Source organism: Symphalangus syndactylus, chromosome 20, assembly GCF_028878055.3.
Source record: "Symphalangus syndactylus isolate Jambi chromosome 20, NHGRI_mSymSyn1-v2.1_pri, whole genome shotgun sequence".
Lineage (NCBI taxonomy): Eukaryota > Metazoa > Chordata > Mammalia > Primates > Hylobatidae > Symphalangus > Symphalangus syndactylus.
The window spans coordinates 48,732,719-48,760,322 of NC_072442.2; the positions used below are offsets into that span (position 1 = coordinate 48,732,719).

General features: G+C 38.7%; 1 protein-coding gene and 1 pseudogene across 9 annotated transcripts in view; both read left to right on the forward strand.

Annotated features, from left to right (window-relative positions):
* Positions 1-27,604, forward strand: part of TANC2 (tetratricopeptide repeat, ankyrin repeat and coiled-coil containing 2) — a 489,961-nt gene that overhangs the window by 210,429 nt on the left and 251,928 nt on the right. The gene's annotated exons all lie outside the window — the stretch shown is intronic.
* On the forward strand, positions 8,844-27,226 carry LOC129470522 (dnaJ homolog subfamily B member 6-like; annotated as a pseudogene).

Consider the following 27,604-nt stretch of genomic DNA (forward strand, 5'->3'; position numbering starts at 1 on the left):
TCTTTATCCTAAATAATTACCCATGCTTCTTTGGTTTTGCTACAAACTATGTGCTTGTACATAAAATCTTCTGTATGATTTTGCATTGTCCTGTGAGTACCAAGAGCCTTTTCCTCCTGTTTCATATCTTTTGTTATATTGTGTTTGTATTCTGCTTTATTGTAAATACAGTAAGTATGAAACAGAATTTTTAACCTGAGTAAAATTGATGAGCTTGGGGGGAGTCTTAGCCCTTTAAAATGATAAGTAAAAACTTGCTACATGTACATATGTACTTTTTCCAATCATAGGTTCTCAAAACAGTTGGTAACCTCCCTTGCACCAAATAAAAAGAAAGAAGAAATGCTATTGTAAAGGTTGAAATGGGAAAAAAAAAAAGCCTATTAATTATTAGAACAAGAGCAAAAAGCTAAAAGTTGTATAGTGGATAGACTTGAGAGGCGAATGAAAAAGGAAATAATACAACTATGGGATTGGCCTATCAGGATATGAAGTCTAAAACAGAGATTAGGAGACGATGAAACAGAAATAAGTTGTGTATTAGAAGTATGAGATACTGCCTTATTACTGGTTGTGGAAATAAGCATAAGAACTAGAATATGAATATAAATGGCTTTTCTTCCCCACACTTTCCTATCCATGTAAGTTCTTTTTTTTCTCTCTCTCTTTAAATAGAGATGAGATCTCCCTATGTTGCCTAGGCATACTGCAACCTCCAACTCCTGGGCTCAAGCAGCCTTTTACCTCAGCCCCCTGAGTAGCTGGGACTACAGACTCATGCCACCACACCTGTTTAATTTTTATTTTTGTAGAGACAGGGTCTCACAATTTTGCGTAGGCTGGTTTCGAACTCCTGGCCTCAAGTGATTCTCCCACTGGGCCTCCCAAAGTGCTGAGATTATAGGCGTGAGCCACCATGCCCACCCTACTTTGAACATTTTTAGTTGTTTTCCTGATCTTTAGTTTTTCATTGTTTGTGATGTGAGTTTTAATCTTCTGTAGTTAATGAAATTTTAGGGAGGGGATCAGGGACAATTGTGTTCCTCTTTGGTGGGTCCAGTTTCTAGGTAGATAAGGGAACTTCAGAGAATAGCCTCATCCTATGCTTTGGGAGAGGCAGAGGATTGAGACAGGAAGTGGGAGGGGAGGCCAGAAAGCCCTTGAGGCTGCTGCTTTAGTTCAGCATGTCAAGGGACCATATTTTGGGGTATGATTTTCTGTGCCCCAGCATTTAGAAGGTTAATAATCTCATCACACTAACTTTTAGATAACTTTTCTAAGGTGTTTTACTTCATAAAATCTGAAGGCTTGGCCTCTGAAGGTGGTGTTTAGATCCGTAATTTAGTTGGATATCCAAAGGGGCAATATTTTCATTAACTGTAAAACCATTTTAACTTCCAGCTTTTGAAGAAGTAGAATGTTCTGGTTTAGAGTAAAATGCCAGTGGTTTAGAGCCAGACTGCCTGTGTTCATATACCAGTTCTGCTACTTAACTACTTGTGTGACTTTGGGCAAATTACTTAACCGTGATTTGTTAATTTCCTAATTTCCCTCTGTGAAATGGGGATGAGAATATTACCTATATCACAGGAAGGTTGTAAAGATATGACACATTAAAATATGTAAGATAAAAATATAAACATACATAAATACATAAAATATGTAAAATAAAAATATAAAATTTATTTATTTATTTATTTATTTATTTATTTATTTATTTATTTATTTTTGAGACAGAGTGACACCCTGCCACCCAGGCTGGAGTGCGGTGGCAGGATCTGGGCTCACTGCAGCCTCCACCTCCAGGGCTCAAGCAATCCTCCCACCTCAGCCTCCCAAAGTGATGGGATTACAGGAGTGAGCTACCACACCTGGCCTCATAATGTTTTATGTTGACTTTTTACTGCCTTTTATCTAAGGATATTGTAGGTAAAGTTATCATATCTTTTTTTAATGAATGCTTCACAAAGAGAATAAAATTTCATGTATACTGTAGTTACTGGGCATCTTTACATGAGGTCTATATATAAATACTAAATTGTGTTGTGTGTGTGTGTTTATTTTTAATGGGGTCAGTTTTTCATAGTGGTGACTAGTTCAGGCTTGGGAACAGAGAAGCTTGAGTTCAGTTCTGGCTGTGCTACTTTATTAGCTGGTGACTTTTATTTAATCTCTCTAATCTACTCTGGTTCCTTGTCTATAAAATGAAGATAGTAATATCACTCACTCCATAAGGTGTTTGTGATAGTTAAATAAGATAGTACCTATAATTTACTTAGCACAATGCCTGGAACATCAGTTATTGCTAACAATATATTTGTCACATGTATGTACTATTATACATTTATTTCTTGGAAAAAAAAATGTGTTTCTTAAGCAGAACGTATGTTCCTGCAGCTCAGTGTTCAGGAAGAATTCTGTGGGAGCAAAGAAGGGACAGAAAGATAATCTTGACTTAGGTTTTGACACTCAAGAAGCTCGAATTCAGTATCTGATGTTTCCACTGCCATCCTTTACCTCTAAGTCACTTAAAATCCTCTTAGTCTTTTTGTTTTTTCTTATCTAGAAGTTATAAATTATCACATTGAAATTTGTAAGACTTGCAGGAAGGGTTGGTTACATTTTGTTTATTGAGTGCTCTTCAGAGTAGGTATTTGTATTAGTTATCTATTGTTACATAACAAATTACCATAAAATGTAATAGCTTAAAACAGCATTTGTTATCTCAGTTTCTATGTGTCAGGAATCCAAATGCAGCATAGCAGGGTTCTGTGGCTCTCACAGGTTGCAATCAAGGTGACAGCTGAGGCTGTAGTCATCTTGAAGCTCAAGTAGGGAAGGATCCTCTTTCGTGTTTATACACATAGTTATTAGAAGGATTCAGATCTTCATGGGCTGTTGAACTGAGGGCCTCTATTCCTCACTGGTTTTCACCCAAAGGCTCAGTTCCTTGCTCTGTGGGCCTCTCCATAGGGCAGCTCACAACATGGCACCTTGTTTCATGAGAGCAAGCAAGCAAGAGGTAGAGAGGGTACCAGCAAGACAGTGACAGTTTTTATAACCAAATCATGGAAGTGACATTCTATCACTTTTTGCCATATTCTCTTCATTAGAAGCAAGCCAGTAGGTCCAACTCACACTCAAGACTCACTCAAGTGGAGGGAATTACAAAAGGTCATGATTACAGAAGGGACAGGGATTATTGGGAGCCTTTGAAGAAGTTATGATCTTAGTTCTCTTGGTTTAAAATAAACGTAAGTGTCTACTTTCTATTGGAAACATAAGTACTGTCAGGAAGTATTCTGAAGAATGTTTTCACTGTCTTTTGAAAATATTTTTAGCTCTTATTTAAAAAGTTATCCATATTAATTATATAAAATTTCAGCTAAGCGAAAATAAGAAAATATACATAATCCATGACCCCACTAATCAGAAAGCCATTGTTAATATTTTGGAATATAGCCTAGCAATCTTTTTACATACAGTTGGCCTTCCATATCCACAGGTTCTACATCCACAGGTTCAACCAACCACAGATTTAAAAAATTCACACACAAACAAATAATACCAGAGTAAAAATAATACAAACAATATGGTATAATAGCTATTTACATAGCATTTACATTGCATTTGGTATTGTAATTAACCTAGAAATGATTTCAAATATACGGGAGGATATATGTAGGGTATATGCAAATACTACATCATTTTGTATATAAGGAGCTTGAGGATCCACAGATTTTGGTATGGGATTGGGAGGGGTGTCCTGAAATCAGTCTCTTGCATATACTGAGAAATGGCTGTATTTTATTCATCTGCTTAAGCTGCCATACAAAATACCATAGATTGGGTGGCATAAACAACAAACTAATTTTCATACAGTTCTGGAGGCTAGAAGTTGAAGATCAAGGTTCTGGCTGATTCAGTTTTTGGTGAGGGCATTTTTCCTGGCTTGCAGATACTGCCTTCTTACTGTGTCCTCACATGCTTTTCCTCTGTGCATGCGTGTCAGGAGAGGGAGGGAGAATGAGACAGCAGGGAGGTTTCTCTTCTTTATAGGGACACTAATCCTATTTGGATCAGGGCTGCACACTTAAGACCTCATTTAACATTAATTACTTTCTCCAAATACAGCCACACTGGGAATTAGGGTTTCTACAAATAAATTTTGGGGGAGACACAAACATTCAGTCCATAATATGTACTTTTTTTTTTTTTTTTTTTTGAGATGGAGTCTCACTCTGTCGCCCAGGCTGGAGTGCAGTGGCGCAGTCTCGGCTCACTGCAAGCTCCGCCTCCCGGGTTCACGCCATTCTTCTGCCTCAGCCTCTCCGAGTAGCTGGGACTACAGGCGCCTGCCACCACGCCCGGCTGATTTTTTTGTATTTTTAGTAGAGACAAGGTTTCACCGTGGTCTCGATCTCCTGACCTCGTGATCCGCCTGCCTCAGCCTCCCAAAGTTCTGGGATTACAAGTGTGAGCCACCGCACCCGGCCCATAATATGTACTTTTAAAGTAAAGGCGATAGACTGGGCACAGTGGCTCATGCCTGTAATCCCATTGCTTTGGGAAGCTGAGGTAGGAGCATTGCTTGAGGCCAGGAGTTCAAGGCTAGCCTTGGCAACATAGTGAGACCCCATCACTACACAAAATTAAAAAATAGTTTAAAAAACTTAAGGTGATATTGTATATATCATGTTTTGAAATTGACTTTTTAAAATTATGTTGTATGTGTTTTTACCTTAAGAACTATTCCATCATTTTTTCTCTTGGTAGGGCATTTCATTATATAAATGTAACATAGTTTTTAAAAACCAATATACTGTTGCTGAACATTTAAATTGTTTTAATTTCTTGTTGTTATAAAGGTGCTTCAGTGAACATACTAATTGCTAAATGATTGTTCGTATCTACCATTATTTCCTTAGAATGAATTCCTTGAAATAAAATTGATAGAAATCCAGGATTATTCAAAATCTTAAATATTTATATTACTAGATTTCCCTCTGGTACACTGCTTCCAGAAATGTATCAAAATATTTTCCTCAGAACTTTCACCAATACTACATATTTTTGATGAGTATTGCTTTTGGGTTTTTTTTTTATTTGTGTGTGTTTGTCTCTTCACATCTCCTTCAGAAGCCTTTTCTATCACTTTAACCCCCTGTGATCATCCTCAAATATTTTTGGCTTTTATAGTCTGTCTTATATAGAAAAGCATTGTGTATTTGATTTTGTTCACATGTAACTGTGTCTCCTCACCCAGATGTATTATGACTGAAAAGGATGTAGAGGAGTAGTAAGGCTTGCCAAACTGAAAAGTATGGATAGGCTTGCTTGGTACCTGACAGTGCAGTTGAAGCCTCATCCTTTAATGAGTTTTCTCAAAACACAAAAGTTTTCTTCATAACCATTGTGAAATAAAATGTATACCAGCCTGGGCAACGTGGCAAAACCCCATTTCTACTAAAAATACAAAAAAATAGCTAGGCGTGGTGGTGTGCACCTGTGGTCCCAGCTACATGGGGGGTTGAGGTGGGAGGATCGCTTGAACCCAGGAGACAGGTTGCAGTGAGCCGAGATCAAGCCACTGCACTCCATCCTGGGCGACAGAGTGAGACCATGTCTAAAATAAAAGTAAATAAAATAGGTAGATTCCATATACTCTGAACAGCTTTGTGTTTTTCCGTTTGTTGCCGTCACTTTCTTCCCTCTGGGTTGCTAAATCTAATGCTTGTTTCCATTTCTCATTTTATTTAACTTACCTGCAACACTTAACACAGTTACTCACTCCCTCTTCCCCAAAGCACTTATTCTGTGACCTCCAAGTTATCACATTATTGTTTTCATCCTAATTCTCGGGCATCATTTTCATAGTCTATTTTGCTACTTCCTTTTCTTCTCCCACTTCTAAAAGTTGGAATACTCTAAGACCTGGACCATAGATATCTTCTCTGTGCTCACTTTGTTGGTATTCTCATTCAGGCGCACATCTTTTAAGGACATGTGTATATTGATGACTCTGCTGTCATCACCAGATTTACTTTGATGGCCTCTAAGACCCTGCTCAAGTGTACATCCACCAATTAGTAGGTGCCCATGCTGTCCCAGTTGTTAAATATTTTTGATACTAGCCCTACCCTGTTACTTTGCCTTTTTTAAGATCTTTGCTAAAATGTCACCTTTTCATTGAGACTTTCCATTGACACTATTAAAATTGCAACCTGCAGGTTACTGACAATCTTGACAAGCCACTTTGGTAGAATCTTGATGGCAGAAATTTGATTGCAGGCTGGGTGCAGTGGCTCATGCTTATAATTGCAGCACTTTGGGAGGCCAAGACGGGAGGATCATTCGAGGCTGGGAGTTGGAGACCAGTGTGGGCAATATAGCAAGACCTCAACTCTACAAAATAAAAATAAAAAGCCAGGCGCGGTGGCATGTGCCTGTAGTTCCAGCTACTTGGAAGGCTGAGGCAGGAGGATCACTTGAACCGAGGAGTTTGAGGCTGCAGTGAAGTATGATTGTGTCACTGCACTACAGCCTGGGTGACAGAACAAGACCCTGTCTGAAAAAACAAAAAATGGAGGGTTTAAAAGTGAGTGGGAAAGAGGAATTGTAATCAGTGAGTATAAACTGCTCTTTCAAAGAATTCTGTGATGAAAGGGAACAGAGCAGTAGGGGAGTAGCTGTAGGAGACTATGAGACAAGCAAGGATTTTCTAAACTAGAATAAATTTCAGTTTATTTCAAATAAACTAGAATGCTGTGCTCTTGTAGAGAGGGGAAATTGATGATGCAGAAGAAAGGCGAGAAATGCTGAAATAACACACTTGAGTAGATGACAAATGAGATAAAAAGCAAAAGTGAAGGGGTTGACTATGGAAAGGAGTGAACTAACTAGAAAAAAGGTTATCTTATGGGAACAGATGCAGCAGGTAAGTAGGTAGATATGGTGACGTGAGCTGGCAGAAAGCCTCTTCTGATTGTTTTTATTTTCTAAATTAAATGGAGAGTGATGTAACCAGCTGAAAGTGAGGATGAGGAAAGAAATATTGAGGTTTGAAGAGAGAGAAGAAGCCATGGAATGTGTTCCGAGAGTGAACGGATCAGGGATATGTAGTAGGATTGCTGGGCAGTACTAATGTCCCACTTAACGTTAGTGGTCATTAATTTAACAAGGGACTTGTTAGCAAACACATTTAACTGTACTGGAACTGTATATTGGAGATACACATTAGGTGAAGAATTGGACCTTAACCGGAGTTGGGGTTTGGCCAGATTGGAATGAGAAGATTAAAGAGGATCAAGGGAGTTGAGGGTATTTGCAAAGGAGTGATTATGGTGATGACTGTGAAATCTAAGCCAAGCAGGAGAGGAAATGAGAACATGAGGGGTGAAGGACAGTGAACTTGTGTAGATTCAGTGGGTTTTAGGTACCAATAGGCTCAAATAAATGAGCTAGAAATATCAAGTGGTTGTCAGAGGCGTTTAAGATTAAGGTTATGGACAGTTTGTAGTCATTAGTAATGACAGTGTTAAGAATATAACTGTGGGAGTGGGTGACTGAAAGAGGATTGGGGAATGAGATCACCGGAGGGGAGGAGGTCAACAAACTGAGGCCAGGAGACCATCTGTGTGGATAGAAAAATTGTTATTGTAATACTGTTGGAGAGTATGAGAGTAAACCAATAGCTATAATCTTCAAAGAATGAGTGGTCTGACTTAAAGTCTAGAGAAACTACAAGAAGGAAGGGCAGTGATTGGTACAGTTTGCTGATGTAGGATTTTAAACTGGAGTGTTACGGAAGAAAGTAACTTACTATATACCATTATACATCTCTAATCTTTACCACTACCTTTTATTCTGATATTTTCCTTCTTTGAAAGGAAATACTTAATATTTGTTTAATATTTAATATTTGTTGAGGACTATAATAGTAGGCATTGGTCTGAACACAAGGGATGCAGTGATGAAAAAGCTGAACAGAATCCTGTATTCATAGACCTTGTAGTTTAGCATAGCTCATTTAGCACAAACCAAATCTCAGTTCCCTGGATCCTAGTTTAGGAAATCCTATTCTAAGGATATCTGTCTTAAATCAGTAAATATAGTCCGGGATAGTAACTGAGTATAGTAATTTTCTATAATGTATATCATACATATTTGTTTTTTAGCATAAATACATTTGGCTGTTTGAAGACTGGCTACATATTGATGAGAGGAATAATGTTATACTTTAAAAATTTTTTAAATAGTAGTATTAGGGAAAGATACAGTACAAATAGGTGGTAAGTTACTTTTGTTCTCGAACGTTCCTTTCTGTGTTGATCAAGAAAAACAAATCAGTACTGGGAGATAAATTAGCAAATCTTAGCTGCAGCATCAGCAGCTTTTTTTTTTTTTTTGTAAGAGATAAGATCTCGCTTTGTTGGTGAGGCTGGAGTATAGTGGTGTGATCATAGCTCACTGCAGCCTCGATCTCCTGGGCTCAAACGACCCTCCCACCTCAGCCTCCCAAAATACTGGGATTACAGGTGTGAGCCACTGTGCCTAGCCAGCATCAAAATCTTAATATGGCACCATGAGAGATTTTTCTAAACTCAGACCTTATGAAAGTGGCATGAAGTATATTACATATTTTTAGTCAATATACTTTTATATAAAAGCCAAAACACATCACAGTAAGTATAAAGGAAACTGAAGCTATAATTGCATTAATTATAAGTTTTAAATGAAGCAGTGAATGTATTAGTCAGGGTTCTCTGGAGAAACAGAACTAATAGGTTATAGATAAAGATATAGAGAAAGACATTTATTATGAGGGATTGTCTCAGGCAATTATGAAAGCCATAAAGTTCCAAGAACTGCCACCTGCAACCTGGAAGCCCAAGAAAGCTGGTGGTATAGTTCCAGTCCAAAACCAAAGGCTTGAGAACCATGATGTAAGTCTCAGTCTGAATCCAGAGGCCTGAGAACCAGGAGCACCAATGTCCAAGAGCAAGAGAAGATAGATATCACAGCTCAAGCAGAGAAAGCAAATTCACCCTTCCTCTACTTTTTTCTTCTATTCAGACCCTCAGCAGATTGGACAATGTCCATTCACGTTGGTGAAGATGATCTTCTTTACTTGGTCTACCAACTTAAATGCTAATCTCCCATAGAAACACCCTCACTCACCAGAAATGTTTTACTGGCTCTCTGGGCACCCCTTAGCCCAGTCAGGTTGACAAATTAACCATCAGAATGCACGGTCTGGCCAGGTGCAATGGCTCACACCTGTAATTCCAACACTTTGAGAGGCTGAGGTGGGAGAATCGCCCAAGGCCTGGAGTTTTGAGTCCAGCCTGGGCAACATACCGAGACCCCCCCCCTTCTACAAAAATAAAAATTAGCCGGGCATGGTGGCTGTAGTCTGAGCTACTTGGGAGGCTGAGGCAGGAGGAACACTTGAGCCCAGGAGTTTGGGGCTGCAGTGAGCTATGATAGCACCACTGCACTCCAGCCTGGGCAACAGAGTGAGACCCTATTTAAAAAAAAAAGAAAGAAATGCACTTGACAAAGTTCCAGTTTATGCCCAAAAAGCTTTCAAATTGGAGATACCTGGTTTAGTGTGTCTTCTCTATATTTCTGCGTATTTGATATGTGCCATTCCATTGCCTGGAAGCATGAACTGTTCATCCTTGTCTTACCACAGAAAAGTTCCATAGTGCTACTGATACTCTAGCCTTTTCATTTTAAAAGCTCCCTGCTGCCATTCTTACAACTGTCTGTAGGTCTTTCCCATTACCCAATCTGTACTGCTACACTGCAGTGGATTACTTCTTCCTAGAATGGTGCTTTTCTTTTAAGCCTAGGTAATTACATCATATTATTTATTATGTAACTTCTAGAAAACATCCCAGATTTGGAAACCAACAGAGAATAAATTTGTCATTTAGATAAACGTGACTTTTGATGATATGATATTACTTTCCTTACTCTGATCAGTGTATCAATGCCTTTCTTTCTACATTTGAATGAATTGTGCTATTGATGAGGAAATCCAGGCCAATAAGGGAATAATATGGAAATATAACACTGCGGAAGTAGTGGATCTTTACCATATTTTGTATCTCAAACATATGTCTGCTGAAAGCAAACAATAGAAACCTCAGTTTAAAACCCAAAGGAACGTTTCAATAAGAAATATCAGTCTTAGAAATTTCAGTCAAGCACTGAAGATTCTTGAGCTGGTCAAATATTGCATCCCATTTAAGCCAAATAGTCATCCTCATACATTGACGTGCATGTAGTACCCCTTGTAGACTGGGGGCAGTTATGTACGCCAGGAAACACTAGTGCAAGAGTTGCTAAACAGTGAATACTTTCCACCTCTGTATATCCCGTCTCTACAGTGATTCCAATTTCCAATGGGAGAGAATTAGAAGAGTAGGAAGTTGTGATGGAAGATTGTAGTGTAAGCATTTGAAACACTGATCCCCTACCAAAGTGCCAAACTAAGGAATTCTTTAATGCAAAAGGAAGAGTTTGTAATGTCATAAAAATTGTATTCGTAGATAGCACACAGAGAGAGAGAGATAGAGATTGTTTGGAGGACTTTTTTTCCATTTATCTGTGTATGTCTGAGTTATGTAGGATTATTAAATACTAAGTAGACAGATTTACTTACTGTTTTTAGGAAGCATATAAAGAAACAAAGGCAAATGGTTAGAAAATCACTTAATCATAGAAACATAAATTTCTATAAAACTTATATTCTTTATTAGCTTCTGCTAGGAGTCCTGAGCTCTGAAAGAAAGGTCAGAGAATTTAAGATTCTAACTGCAAAAGAAAACCATTAAACTCACTGCCTTAGGTTTGAATGTGGAGCTCAGAACAGTAATGTTGAGAATATTAGAACTTGTCCCATTTGTTGAATTACTCATTAATGAAGAAGAACCCTATAAGAAGTCAAAGCTGTCTTCTTTAGGTATACTACTACTACCCATAACAGTGTTAGATCTCCACAGCCCCATGCAGATGGCTACAAAAGCTTCTTTTCTCATCAGATACATATATATGGGGAATATGTTCGAGTTGTCAGGGTTTGGTTGAAACATAGGGTTTATGTGTTCCAGTGGGGCTAAGAATGGTGCCCGTAAGCACTACTGGTAGGTCTGCAGTGCAGTTAAGGGGATAAGAATAAGAAAGAGAAAAAAAGGAGACAGAAGCTTAGGTGAGTGGAGAGAATACAATAAGGAAGGAAGGAGAGGGAAAAGAATTGTGAATGGAAAAAGAAAGCATTCTGGTAGTGGGAATTCCAGTGCCATTCACTGACGCTATGCCATAGATGTAATTCTTGTGCACACAGTAAAATTCAAGAACCATTGGTTAATGGTTAGAAACTAACTTTGACCTAAGTTTGAACTCTGTACGTTTGTATAAGCTACTTAACCTCCTTAGTCTTAGGTTCCTCATCTGTGAAATAGAAGTAATAATACCTACCTCATAGCATTGTCATGAGAATTAAATATTACCTAAGTAAGTAAAGGGCTTAGCACATAGTAAATACTCAAAAATGATAATATAATGAAAAAATGTAATTATATTGTATATTCTACAAGTATAAAATTTCAGAAAATGTGGTTGGGTTGGTGGCATTTACATGACAATCTGTTCATTAATGGGTACGGTACAGCGAATGTTGTTTTCTAACTTAGTTTATTTCATTTTTAAACTGGCTTAATTTTTGCTTATCTTTAGTTCAGTGGTTCTTAATTTTTATGGTGACATGCCCATTTAAAAAACTGATGAAATGTATTAATTACCTCTATAGAAAACTACACTTATATACAAAATTTTGCCCACTGTCTGGGTTTCCAAAAAATAAATAAATAAAACATTTAGGTTTGTTTGCCCAGTGTAATAGTTTTATGTGAAAACTAGTCTAAACAAACCAAAATTAATAAGAATCAAAGATTTAGAGTGTTCAGGCCTGGCACAGTGGCTTACCCCTGTAATTTCAGCTACTCAGGAGGCTGAGGCAGGACAATCACTTGAGTCCAGGAGGCAGAGGTTGCAGTGAGCCGAGATCTCACCACTGCACTGCAGCCTGGGTGACAGAGTGAGGCTCTGTCTCAAAAAAAAAAAAAAAAAAAAAAAAAGAAGAAAAAAAGATTTAGAGTGTTCTAACCAAGTTGCATTATTGCTAGCTCCCATTCTGTACCGTAAAGCTAGGCATCTAAATACTCCCCTCTGCAACTAGAGAAATTCCCTAAATATTGATTCTTTTAACTTATGCCCTAGATGAGTTAATTTTTAAAAGGCAGTAGCTGGCCAGATACGATGGCCCATGCCTATAATCCTAACACTTCGGGAGGCTGAAGTAGAAGGATTGTTTGTGGCCAGGAGTTTGAGACCAGCTTAGGCAACATAGCAAGACTCTCATATCTTCAAAAAGAAAAATCAAAGAAGGCAGTAGTTTAGGAGGAGAGGTGGAGGGGATGAGGAAGGGTAAGTAGAGAAACACATACTTTTCAAGAGATGAGGTCCTATGATTTCATATAATTTTGTGTGGCTTCCCTAATTAGGCATTATTTTTCCCCAGTTGCATGTTAATAATGACTCGTGCCATTGATAGCTTAATATGGATCTAGTTTTTCTACCTACCTGCAAGGGACCATTCTTCCTACTTTTCTGTCCTCTGGACCCTTCACAGTGAGAGATGTGAAACTATGAAAAACATCTCAGACCACCATCTTAACTTCCAACTTATATTTAATTTTAAAACAAATTATTCTAGAGAATGTGTCCAAAAACTGGTAAGCCAGCACATACTTAAAAATTAGAATGCCTTCAGGCTGTATTTATACTCTGCAATTCAACATATACTTTATCATGTCCTATAACCATTACCCCTAGCCATGTGGGATATATTAAAACTGCTTGTGTCCTGAAGATATTTGAGTTTGTAACGTTTGCTATGGCTTAGTGGGATTCCTTACTTTTTTTTAGAAGGTGGCAAGGAAGGATTGGAGAATGAGAGAATGAAAATATCTGTTACTCACTTACTGTTAAAACATACAGTTTCAAAGGATTTGAATACTTCTCAAACAGCATTTATCAGAGGGTCTCAGATCAAGAGTTCCTGATTTAGATCCTTTATTAGCTTAGACATATATGCTACTGTTTGGAATATCATTTGTTTTTAGCTATTATGATTTAGCTATACCTGGAGGAATCATTATACATGATTGAACAATTTAAATGTGAAGTTGCTTTGAAAAGGAAAGAAAGGAGAGTTTCCTCAACCTGTTACCTCTAGTGGTGTTGGGGAAATGGTCATCAAATGACTGCTGTTCCGGTAACTCTTCCTTTTCTCTTTCCTTCCTCCATCTCCACCATTTAATCCTCCCAAAGACACTAACCCTTTTACACCTTATTTTTACAGTGTTAAGAATTATCTTGTGAGATTAGCTATAGTCCTCTAATCCTCACCTTTACTATTAGGTTGCATATTACTTATGTTCTTTTGTATTTTCATGCCCCTAATTATTTGTATATGTTAGATTCAGTATTTGGAAATATTTGTAGAAATAATCTGAAGCTAGGATGATGATTTTTTCTCTCTCTCTCCAGCTGATCAGTCATTTCTCCCTGGTTAACAGATGCTTCCCAGTGCTGAAGTGGCTCTCTCTAGGCAGTACCTCCATTCTAAATTCCGTCTTCTCCCTGATACTGTCTTGGTGATTCATCACCATCATGTCAGTTCTTTAATGCTTTAAGAATTTTAAAAATGGCCAGGCATGGTGGCTCATGCCTGTAATCCCATCCCTTTGGGATTGGATCATGAGGTCAGGAGATTGAGACCGTCCTGGCCAACATGGTGAACCCCCGTCTCTACTAAAAATACAAAAATTAGTTGGGTTTGGTGGCACGCCCCTGTAATCCCAGCTAGTTGGGAGGCTGAGGCAGGAGAATCGCTTGAACCCAGGAGGCGGAGATTGCAGTGAGTCAAGATCCCGCTACTGCACTCCAGCCTGGCAACAAAGCAAGACTCCATCTCAAAAAATAATAATAATAATAATAATTTTAAAAATTTAGGCCGGGAGCGGAGGCTAACGTCTGTAATCCCAGCACTTTGGGAGGCCGAGGCGGGCGGATCACGAGGTCAGGAGATCAAGACCACAGTGAAACCCTGTCTGTACTAAAAATACAAAAATTAGCCAGGCGCGGTGGCGGGCGCCTGTAGTCCCAGCTACTCGGGAGGCTGAGGCAGGAGAATGGCGTGAACCCAGGAGGCGGCGCTTGCAATGAGCTGAGATCGCGCCACTGCACTCTAGCCTGGGTGACAGCGAGACTCTGTCTCAAAAAAAAAAAAAAAAATTTATTGGTGGGGCACGGTGGCTCACACCTGTAATCCCAGCACTTTGGGAGGCCGAGGCAGGCAGATCACGAGTCAGGAGATTGAGACCATCCTGGCTAACACGGTGAAATCCCGTCTCTACTAAAAATGCAAAAATTTTTTAAAAAGTTAGCTGGGTGTGGTGGTGGGCAACTGTATTCCCAGCTACTCTGGAGGCTCAGGCAGGAGAATGGCGTGAACCCAGGAGGCAGAGCTTGCAGTGAGCCGAGATCGCGCCACTGCACTCCATCCTGGGCAACAGAGCGAGATTCCGTTTAAAAAAAAAGAAAAAGAAAAAAAATTATTTTGTTCAGTTGTTATTAGTTATCCTCAGCTGGAAGCTCTTCAATTACTGAAAAGTCCCTGCCATTATTTCCTTTGGGGGAAAAATTCTAGCATTTGTATTTTTAAATTGCACACACATCCTAAAGTATGTAAAAGTATTTTTTTATTTTGTGCTCACAATGAAGCTAGACAGGAGTAGACTGTGCTCTAAAAGACTCTTAGAATGCCACCTATTTGGACACAGAATCCCCATTAAATTCTGGGAAATTCTATATATTCTGAAATCGAAATGGTATTATTAACCAGTTGATTACTTGTAATACAAAGAAGTTCTCTTTTCAAGCAGGCTTCTAGAGTTGGACCACAAGATCCATCTCTGAGCAAACTGTCTTATTTGGACTTGGTACTAAATCTCAAAGGAATTAGAATTTTGCATCAAAATTTTGACAAGTTTTGCCTATTGTTGTTATGGTACTACACATGATACTGAATTGCTCAAAAATTTGCCTTTCTGCTTCTGATCTCCATTTGGTGTTACTCAATCTGTTGGCTTTAGATTGGGAGTGGGGTGGGATAGAGAATATAGTCTACTTCATCCAGCCACAAATCCCAAATATCCCAAATGTATTTCTTTATTCTTTTTTTCTTTTTTTGAGATAGGTCTTGCTTCTTCGCCCAGGCTGGAGTGCAGTGGTGCGATCTCAGCTCACTGCACTCTCTGCCTCCCAGGTTCAAGCAGTCCCCTGCCTCAGCCTCCCGAGTAGCTGGGATTACAGGTGCACACCACCACACCTGCCTAATTTTTGTATTTTTAGTAGAGATGGGTTTCACCATGTTGGCCAGGCTGGTCTTGAACTCCTGACCTCATGTGATCTGCCTGCCTCAGCCTCCCAAAGTACTGGGATTACAGGCGTGAGCCACCGCACCCAGCCCCAGATGTATTTCTTAGATCATTGAAGTAGGCTCAGCATTATTATTTTCTACTTTTATATTACCTTCTATAGTAGTCACAATAGTTAAATTATGAGTAGGTGAAGCTGATGTTTATATTGCTGCCAGAAAAAAAATTTTAATAGTGAATAAGAGCTATCATGCAAAACAATTGGAGAATTTCTTTAAGTGTTTGAAGAGGATTATGAGCTACAAGCTTTAAAATACAGTCTAGATTTCTATTTCTTGGCTCTGTTGCAAACCAATTTTGAAAGGAATGTTATCTGGTGAATGTTATCTGATGATTAATATTTTATTAAAACTGAGTATCAAAAGGCACATAATACATTTTTGTATTATAACACAAGATGCCTAGTATATCAACATATTAAAGACTTACTCTTCTATTAATCCATGTAAATCCTCTTTGGTACTGTGGAACAGAAAGCTGCCCTTAAAATCTAAAGGTATTATTTGTTTTACATAGTTTGTTTTACGTGTCTTAAAGTGAAAGAGCATTGGTTAGAATTCATTTGTGTAGAAGTAAAACTTCCATAACAGTGAAGGGCATAAAATATGGATGCTGTTTTCTGGTTCCTTACCAGAGCAATGATACTTTATTTTCTTGGTTAAAATTTATTCTGTACAGTGAATTATCCAGTACAGTAAATGCCTTATCTCGTCCCTAACCAAGTAACATTTTTTATAATGACACTGATTATATGCTGGTTGCCCTGGAGAGAAGAAAGAATTGAACTACAGCTGAGTCATCACAGCATTTTTCTTTTTCTTTCTTTTCTTTTCTTTTTTTTTTGAGATGGAGTTTCACTCTTGTTGCTCAGGCTAGAGTGCAATGATGCATTCTCAACCCCCGCCTCTCAGGTTCAAGTGATTCTCCTGCCTCAACCTCCTGAGTAGCTGGGATTACAGGCGCCCACCACCATGCCCAGCTAATTTTTTTGTGTTTTTAGTAGACAGGGTTTCACCATGTTGGCCAGGCTGGTTTTGAACTCCTGACCTCAGGTGATCCGCCCGCTTCGGCCTTCCAAGGTACTGGGATTACAGGCGTGAGCCACTGCGCCCAGCCATCCAGCATTTTGCTAATGAAAACTTTTAATAACCGCAGTCCCTCAGTGATTTCTTCTCAAACATCCAAACAAAAAAAAAACAAACACTAAAATTATGAAAATCGCCCATTTAAATAATTTAATACATCATCTCCTTTATGCTTGCTACTGTATCCATAGTGATGTAGTCACTGAAACATAGTAGGTGTTCACTAAGTGTGTGCTGAATGAGTGAAATGAACCTAAGAACTCAGAGGAAGGGAAAAAGAAGAAACTTAGTACGTTATAAATATATATAAATAACGTGTTCTCTCTACGAAGAATTTCTCTTTAGACTTTTTAATTTATTGCAAAAAGCCTTATGAGCCTGAACAACTACAACTATGACTTCTTAATCTGTGTTTATAACCTAATTTCACTACCTTGGGGGTTAGGAGGGTAGGGAGTGGTATATCTTTTAATGGTTTTTGATTTTTCATTGTTTTAAATTTCTGCTAAATTATCTTCTTCCATGGAAGGGAGGCTACATACAAGGTAAATGTGAATGGCATATCAGAAGGAAGGTGCATAAAACTTTACTGGGTCAGAATTCTGCCATATCCACAACCTAAGATCAATCAGTGTGAGGGAAAGGGAATAAATGTAATTAGAGAACATAATTATCTATAAAACAAAGAGAATTTCAGGAAAATATCTGTTAGCAAAATATAACACATTTATCCTCAAAAATCAAGGAAAAAAGAGAAATACGTGAAGTTTATCTTAACACTATCCTTTGAGAGACTGAGTGTGTAGACAGACAGTGACCATATATAAAAATAGAACTCTGTCCTCCAGTCTGCAGCAACCAACCCAAGAAGCCAACCTGCTATCTACAAGTCAGACCACTCTCTCTAGCAGACAGTCCAAGAAGATAACAGTAACCCTTGTAACAATCAGGACAAAATGGCCAGGGCTTGATTATTAACTGATGACCTCTCTAATTTTTGCCCTTGCTTCCAACTTAAGACCAACTGGAGAAAGCCAAATATGCACCCCAATCAATCTCCTGGTATGCCCTGTTTCTAGTTAACCTGCCTGTAGCTTCTCCAAGCCAGGTGCTTCCAGTTAGTGGGTATCTGAAGCCTTTTCTTTTTTCTATGATAAAACTTTCCCATTCCTATGCCTGCCTTTGGGTCTCTGCCAAATGCAGGTGATTGTGGCTGACTCCCCTGCTGTAGCAAGTGCTGAATAAACAGGCTTTTCCTGTTAATATTTGGGTGATCTTCACTTCATGCCCTTTTCACATAATTACACTGTTCTAAGAATATGACTTCCATGCTTGAACATACATACACAAAATAAATTTTTTAATAATAATCAGACTTATTCATATAAAAAAGTTAAGTGATGTAACTGGCTTCCTTATGCTTTATGAGAACAATAGCATAACACCGATGATAGTAAAAATGACAAGAACACTGTTTCACCTGGAACAATGTAGCTGCTATAATTCCACTCTACAAGTTCTTACTTTTACTGGCCTGGGTTGTTAACACCTTTACCTTAGCATCCTCCCCTACAGCCACTTGTGCGATTCTCTTTTGTTGGTACCTTATGACCTTCATGACAGCTGCCATGCTGTCACTGCCAGTGACAAAGGCAGATTTTTGACATGACTTTGGCATCTATTAATGTCTTAGTGATGCATCATTTTCCACATTAATTGATTTGACTTAGTCATCTCTTGGCAGTAAAGCTATGCATGGTGAGGTAAAGCCCTTTTCTGGTATACTCTTTCAATTCTTTACAGTACTTCTAGTTTTACAGCTCTTTTGTTACCCTCATTTTCTTACAGCCTTATACTACCTCCACTCCACCTACCTTTATCCCCACTTGGAGAAACTTGAAATCTGTTACCTGGAATTAAGTTGGAAAACACAAAGTTTCAAAGTGTTGCCCCCCCAAATTGTTGCTCCTACGAACATTAAAGAAAGTTTCTGTATACATTTAAGGACATGCTTGAAGAATTGAGAATGTAATCTTTGTCCATCTCCATTTCTGGTTTAAGAAACCTGATGCTAGAGCTAATTAATTCCTTAGCATATCATCATTATTTCTCCCAAATTTGGTGTAAATAAAGCCCCTGGTAACCTGCTTTGATATGTCAGTATTCCAGAGTGAATGTGGAGATTCCCCTCTCCTACTCTAACTACTTTTACATTACATAAATATGTTTGTATATTAGCAGAGCAATATATAAACACAAATATCTGTAATATACATTTCTATAATTGCATTTATATAAATGTAATTACATATACAAATGTGTTCAGAAGAGAAGGTCAGTGAGGTCACTATATAAAAATGAATGGTATTGCTATATTCTAGCAAAGAACCATTGGAAAATTAAATCCAAAAACAATTTAATTTACAACAGCATCCAATATCATGAAATTATCAGAGATAAATTTAGCAAAATTTGAGCAAGATTTGTATACTAAAAATTATAAATAAACATTGTTAAGACCAATTCAAGACAACCAACAGATTTCTCATGTTTATGGATTATAAGATCCAATATTGGTAAAATAGCAATTTCCCCAAATTGAGTGAACATAATCCAAAGAAAAAAGCTATTTGTAGACGTTTGCAAACTAATGAAAATGCAAATGACCTAGAATACCCAAAGAAATTTTTCAAAAGAATAATAAAGTTAAAGGACTTATTTTTAAATAAAAATGTTAGGGAAATTAAATGGAGAAATGGACATTGACCCTTACCTCACACCATACACAAAAGTTAAGATTTAGCTGAGGCTGAAGGATTGCTTAAGCCTAGGAGTTTGTGACCAGCCCTGGCAACCTAGCAAGATCCTGTGTCTACAAAAAATTTCAGAATTAGCCAGGTGCAGTGCTGTGTGCCTGTAGTCTCAGCTATTCAAGAGGCAAAGGCAAGAGGATTGCTGGAGCCTGGTAGTTTGAGGCTGCAATGAGCTATGTTGGTGCCGCTGCACTCTGAACTGGGCAACAGAGTGAGACCCTGTCTCCACAAAAAAAAGAAAAAAAAAAAAGATTTAGACCTAAATGTAAGAGGTAGGACTGAATCTTTGCAACCTTGGGGCAAGTAAAGATTTCTTGGATAGGACACGAGAAATGTGAGTCATAAAAGAAAAATGTACAAAATTGGACTTTACCTAAATTTAAAAGTTTTGTTCTTCAAAATACAGTGTTTAGAAAATGGAAAGTGGAGCCGTAAAATAGGAGAAAATGTCAATGTACATATACCTGACACCCTTTATCCAAAATAAATAAACCCTTACTACTAATTAACAAGAAGACAACTGAATTTTTTTTTTTTTGGCTTGAAACAACCACCATTCTATTATGACAACTGAAGTTTTAAAATGGATGAAATATTTGAACAGTTGTTCACAAAAGAAGACGTAAGAGTGGTCAATAAACACGTGAAAAGATGTTCAACACCATTATCAGGAGAACTGCAAATTAAAACCAGAATGAGATACCACTGTGTATTTATTAGTATAACTAAAATTAAAAAGGCTCTCACTGCCAAGTGTTGGCGAGGATATGGAGCAACAAGAACTCTCATGCACAGCCTGGGAGAGTATAAAGTCACCAGTCACTTTGGAAACTGGCAATTTCTTATGAAGTTAAAATTATAAACTTTATAAGTCAGCCATTACACACCTATGTGTTTTCGAAAGAGAAAGTAAAATATATGTCCACTTAAAGACTTTACATGGATGTTTATAGCACTTTTATACATAATAGCCCAAAACTGGAAACAATACAATGTTTATCAGCAGGGAAACAACAAAATATGGTATCCATACAAAGGAATACTGCTCAGCTATGAAAAGGAGCAAACTATTAACATACTGAACAACATGACGATCTGTAAAACATTAGGCTGAATGAAAAAACCAGACTAAAAAGAATACATACTGTTTAATTCCTTATGTAATCTATTTAATTACTTATATAAACTTATGTAAGATTATAGAAAATAGAAGCTAAAATAACAGAAAAAAAGCCGGTCGCGGTGGCTTACGCCTGTAATCCCAGCACTTTGGGAGACTGAGGTGGGCGGATCACGAGGTCAGAAGATTGAGACCATCCTGGCTAACACAGTGAAACCCTGTCTCTACTAAAAAAATACAAAAAAATAGCCGGGTGTGGTGGCGGGTACCTGTAGTCCCAGCTACTCGGGAGGCTGAGGCAGGAGAATGGCCTGAACCCAGGAGGCGGAGCTTGCAGTGAGCCGAGATCGCGCTGCTGCACTCCAGCCTGGGCGACAGAGCAAGACTCCATCTCAAAAAAAAAACAAAAACAAAAACAGAAAAAAGATCAGTGGTTACCTGGGACTAGAGTTGAGAGTGAGTTTGTCTGCAAAGGAACACAAACAGACTTCCAGAGAGTAATGAAAATGTTCAGTATCTTGATTTTGGTAGTTTTACCAGATGTATATATTTATCAAAATTTACTGAACTGTGGCTGGGCACGGTGGCTCACACCTGTAATCCCAGCACTTTAGGAGGCCGAGGTGGGTGGATCACTTGAGGTCAGGAGTTTGAGACCAGCCTGGCCAACATGGTGAAACCCTGTCTCTACTAAAAATACAAAAAATTAGCTGAGCATGGTGGCACACACCTCTAGTCCCAGCTACTCAAGAGGCTGAGGTGGGTGAATCGCTAGAACCCAGGAGGTGGAGGTTGCAGTGAGCCATGACTGTGCCATTGTATTCAAGCCTGGGTGACAGAGCGAGACTCTGTCTCAAAAAAAAAAACCCAAAAATTTATTGAATTGTATATGTTATATAGGTAATAGTTTATTATTTGCAAATTATATTTTTAGAAAGAGAAGATCAATAGATGAATAGGAAATGGAATTGAATCTGGAATAAGATAGCAACTAGATGGTAGTGAGTGAGTAGGAAAATGACTAAGAGAATGCTTAGATTGAGCAGAAAATATGTGGTAAGAAAAGCCACTAGAACTTTATCATAGTCTGCTAATTAAGTTATAGTTGTATTTGAGTCAGATACCTAAAAATTAAATGCCTACAATAATGGTACATGACAAACCACCCCAAAACTTACAGCAACCAAAAATAAGCACTTTAAAAAACTCAGGGTTTTGCAAGTATTGGTTGAAATGGCTCCGATTCGTGCTGTAGGTTGGCTGGATGGCTATAGCATTCAAGTTGAGCCCATCATCTGTGAGCATTTCTGGGTTCAGGCTGAAGGGACATCACCAGGAGCTTCTCCTGGTGTATCACCAGAGCACAAGAACACAAGTTAAACCGTACAGGCACATTTCAAGCCTCTCCTTGTAACATCGCATTGTCCAAATAAAGTCACTTGGACAAACCCAAAAAAGTTTTATTGTGGGAAGTATAAATAAACATAACCCAAGGTACTTCTGTGTCCCTATCCTCCAGTTTCAACAATTATCGCTATTTTGCAACTCTTGTTTCTTATATTTCTTCCCTCTTCTATTATGCTCAAGGGCACTAAGAAATGTGGAGCAGTGCCTTAAAACTGACTGCCTTGGGCCAGGCGCGGTGGCTCACGCCTATAATCCCAGCACTTTGGGAGGCTGAGGTGGGCGGATCATGAGGCCAGGAGATCGAGACCATCCTGGCTAACAGGGAGAAACCCCGTCTCTACTAAAAAAATACAAAAAGTTAGCCGGGCGTGGTGGAGGGCACCTGTAGTCCCAGCTACTCGGGAGACTGAGGCAGGAGAATGGCGTGAACCCGGGAGGTGGAGCTTGCAGTGAGCCGAGATCGCGCCACTGCACTCCAGTCTGGGTGACAGAGTGAGACTCCATCTCAAAAAAAAAATTAAAAACTGCCCTGTGAGTGCACATAAGCTAGAGGTGGTTGCTTTGATTCTTGAAAACTGGTGGGCATTGATTCTCACAGCTGGGAGCTCAGTTTTGGAAGGATGTGGAAGAGCTTCTGTGCCTTTTTCAACATTTGTTGTGACAAATTGCAGCCCCTGCTTTTAGCAGCTGCTTATTTTCTAACATTCCTCAGAAAAATGAAAAAATCAGGTAATCATTCAAGAACTAAGAAATGAAAATATAGCCAGGTTTGCTTTGGCAGTTGGCCCAAGCTAATCATTGTTTTTACAACTCTGTTAAAGAGAAAGCATGAGTTTCTTTATTTGATCAAATATGGCACAAATTTCTAAGTCTTGAAATAGATGAGAATAAGCAGTTTAAAATGTAAACAATCCAACGTGAAAACACTAAAAGAATGCTGAGAATTAAGAGTCTGTGGAACTGGAGATACAGTGTTTGTGTATTAGTTGTGTGCAGCTTGCCATTTTAGGAATACAGATTAGGAATTTGGATACATTGGCTATTAGACATTCATTTCTTGGAACAGTTTTAATCATTGTTTAATCCCTGTGCACATTGGCTACCTTAAGTAGAAGGTACTTTTTTGAAATGTTGTAAAGTGTAAACCATCTCTGACTGGAGAATTGGCGTCATCAAGAAAATAATGACCAAAATATATTCTGAAATATTCAGTACCTGCTTTTTTACAGAATCCTCTTTTTTGGAGGGCCTGTATTATATTTATCACAGAGTCTAATTTACTGTGATTTAATTAAACTTTATTTTTTTATTTCCCCCTTGAGACTATAAACTCCTCAAGAATAAGGGACTGTGCTCATTGTATCATCAGATAACTCTGCTAGATGCTGTTAAAGACAAAAATATATTAAGTAGCTATTTAGACAATTTGTACTTAATAATCACAGTTTTCTTGGCAGGATGATGAAATGGTTGAGAACATAGGCTCAGGAACCAGATTGCCTGGACTTAAATATTGTCGCTGTTACTTAACTAACTCTGTAACCATAGACAAGCAAGAACTTAATCTTTGTGTGCCTCACTTTTGCTATTTGTAAGATAAGAAATGTTGTGAAGATTAAATGATTTAATACATATAATGCATTTAGAAAAGTACAGTAACGTCTCAATAAGTTATTGTTACAGTCATCACTACTATTAACTAATAGTACTATCAACATTATTCCAGAAATAAACTTCAAACACTGTTTTAAAATAATATTAAATATGCTGCATTTAATCAGTTGTGATCGAGACCTGTATTTTTGTTGAATTGGTAAGTCAAACAATTTGAACCTACAAATTGTTCCCTCTGCTCTTTTTCCCTAACTCTACTGTTCAATGTCAAACTCATCCATTAATTTCAAGTATACCCTCTTCTAAGAATCCTCTTCCATCCCTTTCCTCCCCTCACCCTACCAAAATAAGGGTAATTGTTTTGTCTCTGTGCTCTTCCTAGCACTTCCTTTAATTTACAAAATATTTCTTGTAGGCTGGGCATGGTGGTTCATGCCTATAATCTCAGCTCTTTGGGGGGTCAACGCAAGAGGGTCACTTGAGCTCAGGAATTCAAGACCAGCCTGGCAACATAGGGAGACTCCATCTCTTTAAAAAAAAAAAAAGGCTGGGTGTAGTGGCACATGCCTGTGGTACCAGCTACTCAAGAGGCTGAAGTGGGAGGATTGCTTGGGCCTACCTGGGAGTTCAAGGCTGATCATGCCACTGAACTCCAGCATGGGTGACAAAATGAGACCCTATCTCAAAAAAACAAAAAACAAAAATAATGGCTTCCCTCTATCGTTAATGCCATTGCTCCACTTTAAGTTATTAACTGATACGAGACGAGTAGTCGAGTAAAGTTGTTTGTGATTTGTTGGAAGATGTTGGAATATGTTTAACACTCAATGGGAAAAACTCATCTGAAAGCACGAGTATGAATTTGAGAAAGACTAATCTTTTGTATCAAGTTTCCCTGAAGACAGGCTTCAGTAAGATCCAAAATATAATTGTAAAGATTCATTTTAGATAGGAAAAGGGACAATATTGCTATTAAAAGGAGGAAGGATGATAGAGTTGATGGGTTCAGGACAAGTATTACTGTTTAAACAGTATCACTATTTAAAAGGATGAATGTATGTATAGGCAGATTTATATGTTTGTGTTTTCAGGAAGCTGAGAAAATTTCTAGTCTTTTTGCCTCATCCTCCTCCAATCCATTACCCTCAATGCTACCAGAAGAACCTTTATTATATTCAAATCTGATTGTGTCCTTCTCTAAAAAATACTTACTTCATGCTTTCAGGAAATATTTCTTGAATGCCTCCTATGTGTTAGGCACTGAGAATATAGTAGTAGAAAAAAGTAGGCAAAGGCCTGGCATGGTGGCTCACACCTGTAATCCCAGCATTTGGGAGGTCGAGGCAGGTGAATCACCTGAGGTCAGGAGTTCGAGACCAGCCTGGCCAACATGGTGAGACCCTGTCTCTACTAAATATACAAAAAGTAGCCGGCCATGGTGGCAGGTGCATGTAGTCCCAGCTACTAGGGAGGCTGAGGCAGGAGAGTTGCTTGAACCTGAGAGGCAGAGGTTGCAGTGAGCCAAGATCGCACCACTGCACTCCAGCCTGGGTGACAGAGTGAGACTCCGTCTCAAAAAAAGGAAAGAGTAGGCATGGTGATTTAATTTAGCTCCAAATTAGAGGGACGTGTGTGTTCCTACTAAATTTGCACTGTCACAGAGCCTCCTCTTCTTTCTGCTTACTCTTCTCAATAGAGAGGAGGGAGAATAAATAAAGATACTCTTTATATAACTGCCCATGGATTGTTAGTGATATGTATCTTAAATGGTCTTCTGATAATAACCTGAATTTACCCAGGAATGATGTTGGAAGGGCTTCTGTCCTCTCGCTGTTGGTCCTCTCTCTAAACTAGCTCACTGTAGGTTCAGTTGGCCTAGTGGAAGGTAGATGAACCTGAGTGGTATAGACTACCCTCTACAGTCTCAACTTTGGGGCCTATAGGCACAGGCATGAACTTCTTTCTAAGCATGTTGAAAACCGTGAACCAGGTGAGGAAGGGAGAAAATTGTATTGTCATGCCTACTGAAATGGAACATCTCAACAAGCCAGCAGGGAGAAAGGTAGCCCCAGAGGTCCGTATTTAAAATGTAGAGTCTTCAAGGTCTTTTGTTCATTGCCTTGTGGGCCCTACTTGCCAATTCCAGGAAAACAGAAATTTCGCTTGACACCGACACCTTGTACCACCTTAAATTCTGCTTCATCTGGTAATAATATTGCCTCTCAGAATGGTTAAACCTCCAAGGACCACATTTAGCAGGTACAGCCCCCCTCCAAGTGGATTCACCAGCATCTGTCAACCAGAAAAGCTGGAGAAATCTAAGGTTGTTGCTGTTTCCCTTGCTCTTGGCTCCTCACTCTTCCCTGGTTATTCGCTGATTACAGAAAATGAAGTGTCACTCCTGTTCTCATCTACCTTTAGCTTCCAGTGTACTTGCCTAGTGTCACTACCACTCTTATTTTGACAGTTGTATCACTCCAGTGAGGTGTAGGTAGTAGGAGGAAGAAAAGTTGAGAACTTGTGTCCTGGCTGTCATTTCCACAGAATTCCTAAATAGCCAATTTAAAACAAAGGTTGTCAGAGGAAAGCGTGGGGTGCCACCACTGCCACCAGCACTGCCATGCCAGAGCTGAGCCCTGCCTCCCCTGCTTCCTGACACCACCGCTCATGTCCTCCAGCCTGTTCCTACAGTCTGTTGAAACTTGGTAGAATACTGTGAAGTTCTAGGCATGTAGAGACATGCCCCCCCCGGCTCCCCCCCCGCTCCCCCCCCGCTCCTCCCCCCCACTCCAGGGTTATTAAAGAGGCATATTGGAAACTGGCACCAAAGTGGCACCCAGATACAAATCCTGAGAATAGAGAAGAAACAGAAAATTCCGACAAGTAGCTGAAGCATATGAGATATTATCAGATGCTAAAAAATGGGACATCTGTGACAAATATGGCAAAGAAATTAAATGGTGGAGGAGGAGTTGGAAGTCATTTTGACAGTTCGTTTTAGTTTGGCTTCACATTCCTGTAACCCAGATGATGCCTTCAGGGACTTTTTTGGTGGAAGGGACCCATTTTTATTCAACTTCTATGAAAACTCATTTGAGGACTTTTTTGGAGAATCAAAGGGGTTCCTGAAGAAGCAGAAGCTGAGGAACAGTCATTTTTCTCCACCTTGATTGGATTTCCATGTTTTGGAAGTGGATTTTCTTCTTTTGATACAAGATTTGCTTCATTCATTCACGAGGTCATGGAGGCCTCACTTCATTTTCTTCCACGTTATTTGGTGGTAGTGCCATGGGCAGCTTCAAATTTCTATCAACTTATACCTAAAATAGTTGATGGCAGAAAATCACTACAAAGAGAATTGTTGAAAAGGGTCAAGAAAGAGTCCAAGTCCTTACCGATAAATGGTGAGGAGCAGCTGCTACCCTTACATAACAAGTAATTCAACACACACATTTGAACAGAAATGTTAAACTATAACAAGTACCATTGAGGATTAAGGAACATTTCTTTGAAGATTTCAGATGAACTTGACTTTCTTTTTCATTGTGCCTAATCTAGAGTATTTATAAACAGCTCATTGGAGTCCCTATTTGTCTTAAACTTTTGAATTTATTGATGAGGCCACATAATAGGACCCTTTTTTTGAGCTTTAAAATTGTAAAGCTCTGTATACACTTTGCTTTCATTATTAAATATACTCTTAGTTGAACCTTGACTCTTGAGTAGTGGTAGGACAAGATTGTACACTTAACACCAGCATGGATCTGCTTTTCCATTGTGTCTGAAATGTGAGCCAGGTGTAGTGTCAAGTGAAGTTAACATTGCCAGCATAAATCTTCCACAGAAATAATTCCTATTTTTTTCTGTCAAGTGAAGTTAACATTGTCAGCATGACAGCATGAATCTTCCATAGAAATAATTTCTATTTTTTTCTCTATTTAGTAGTGCAAGATATTAATGTATTTGTGGTAATACATTTCTAGTTTAATATAA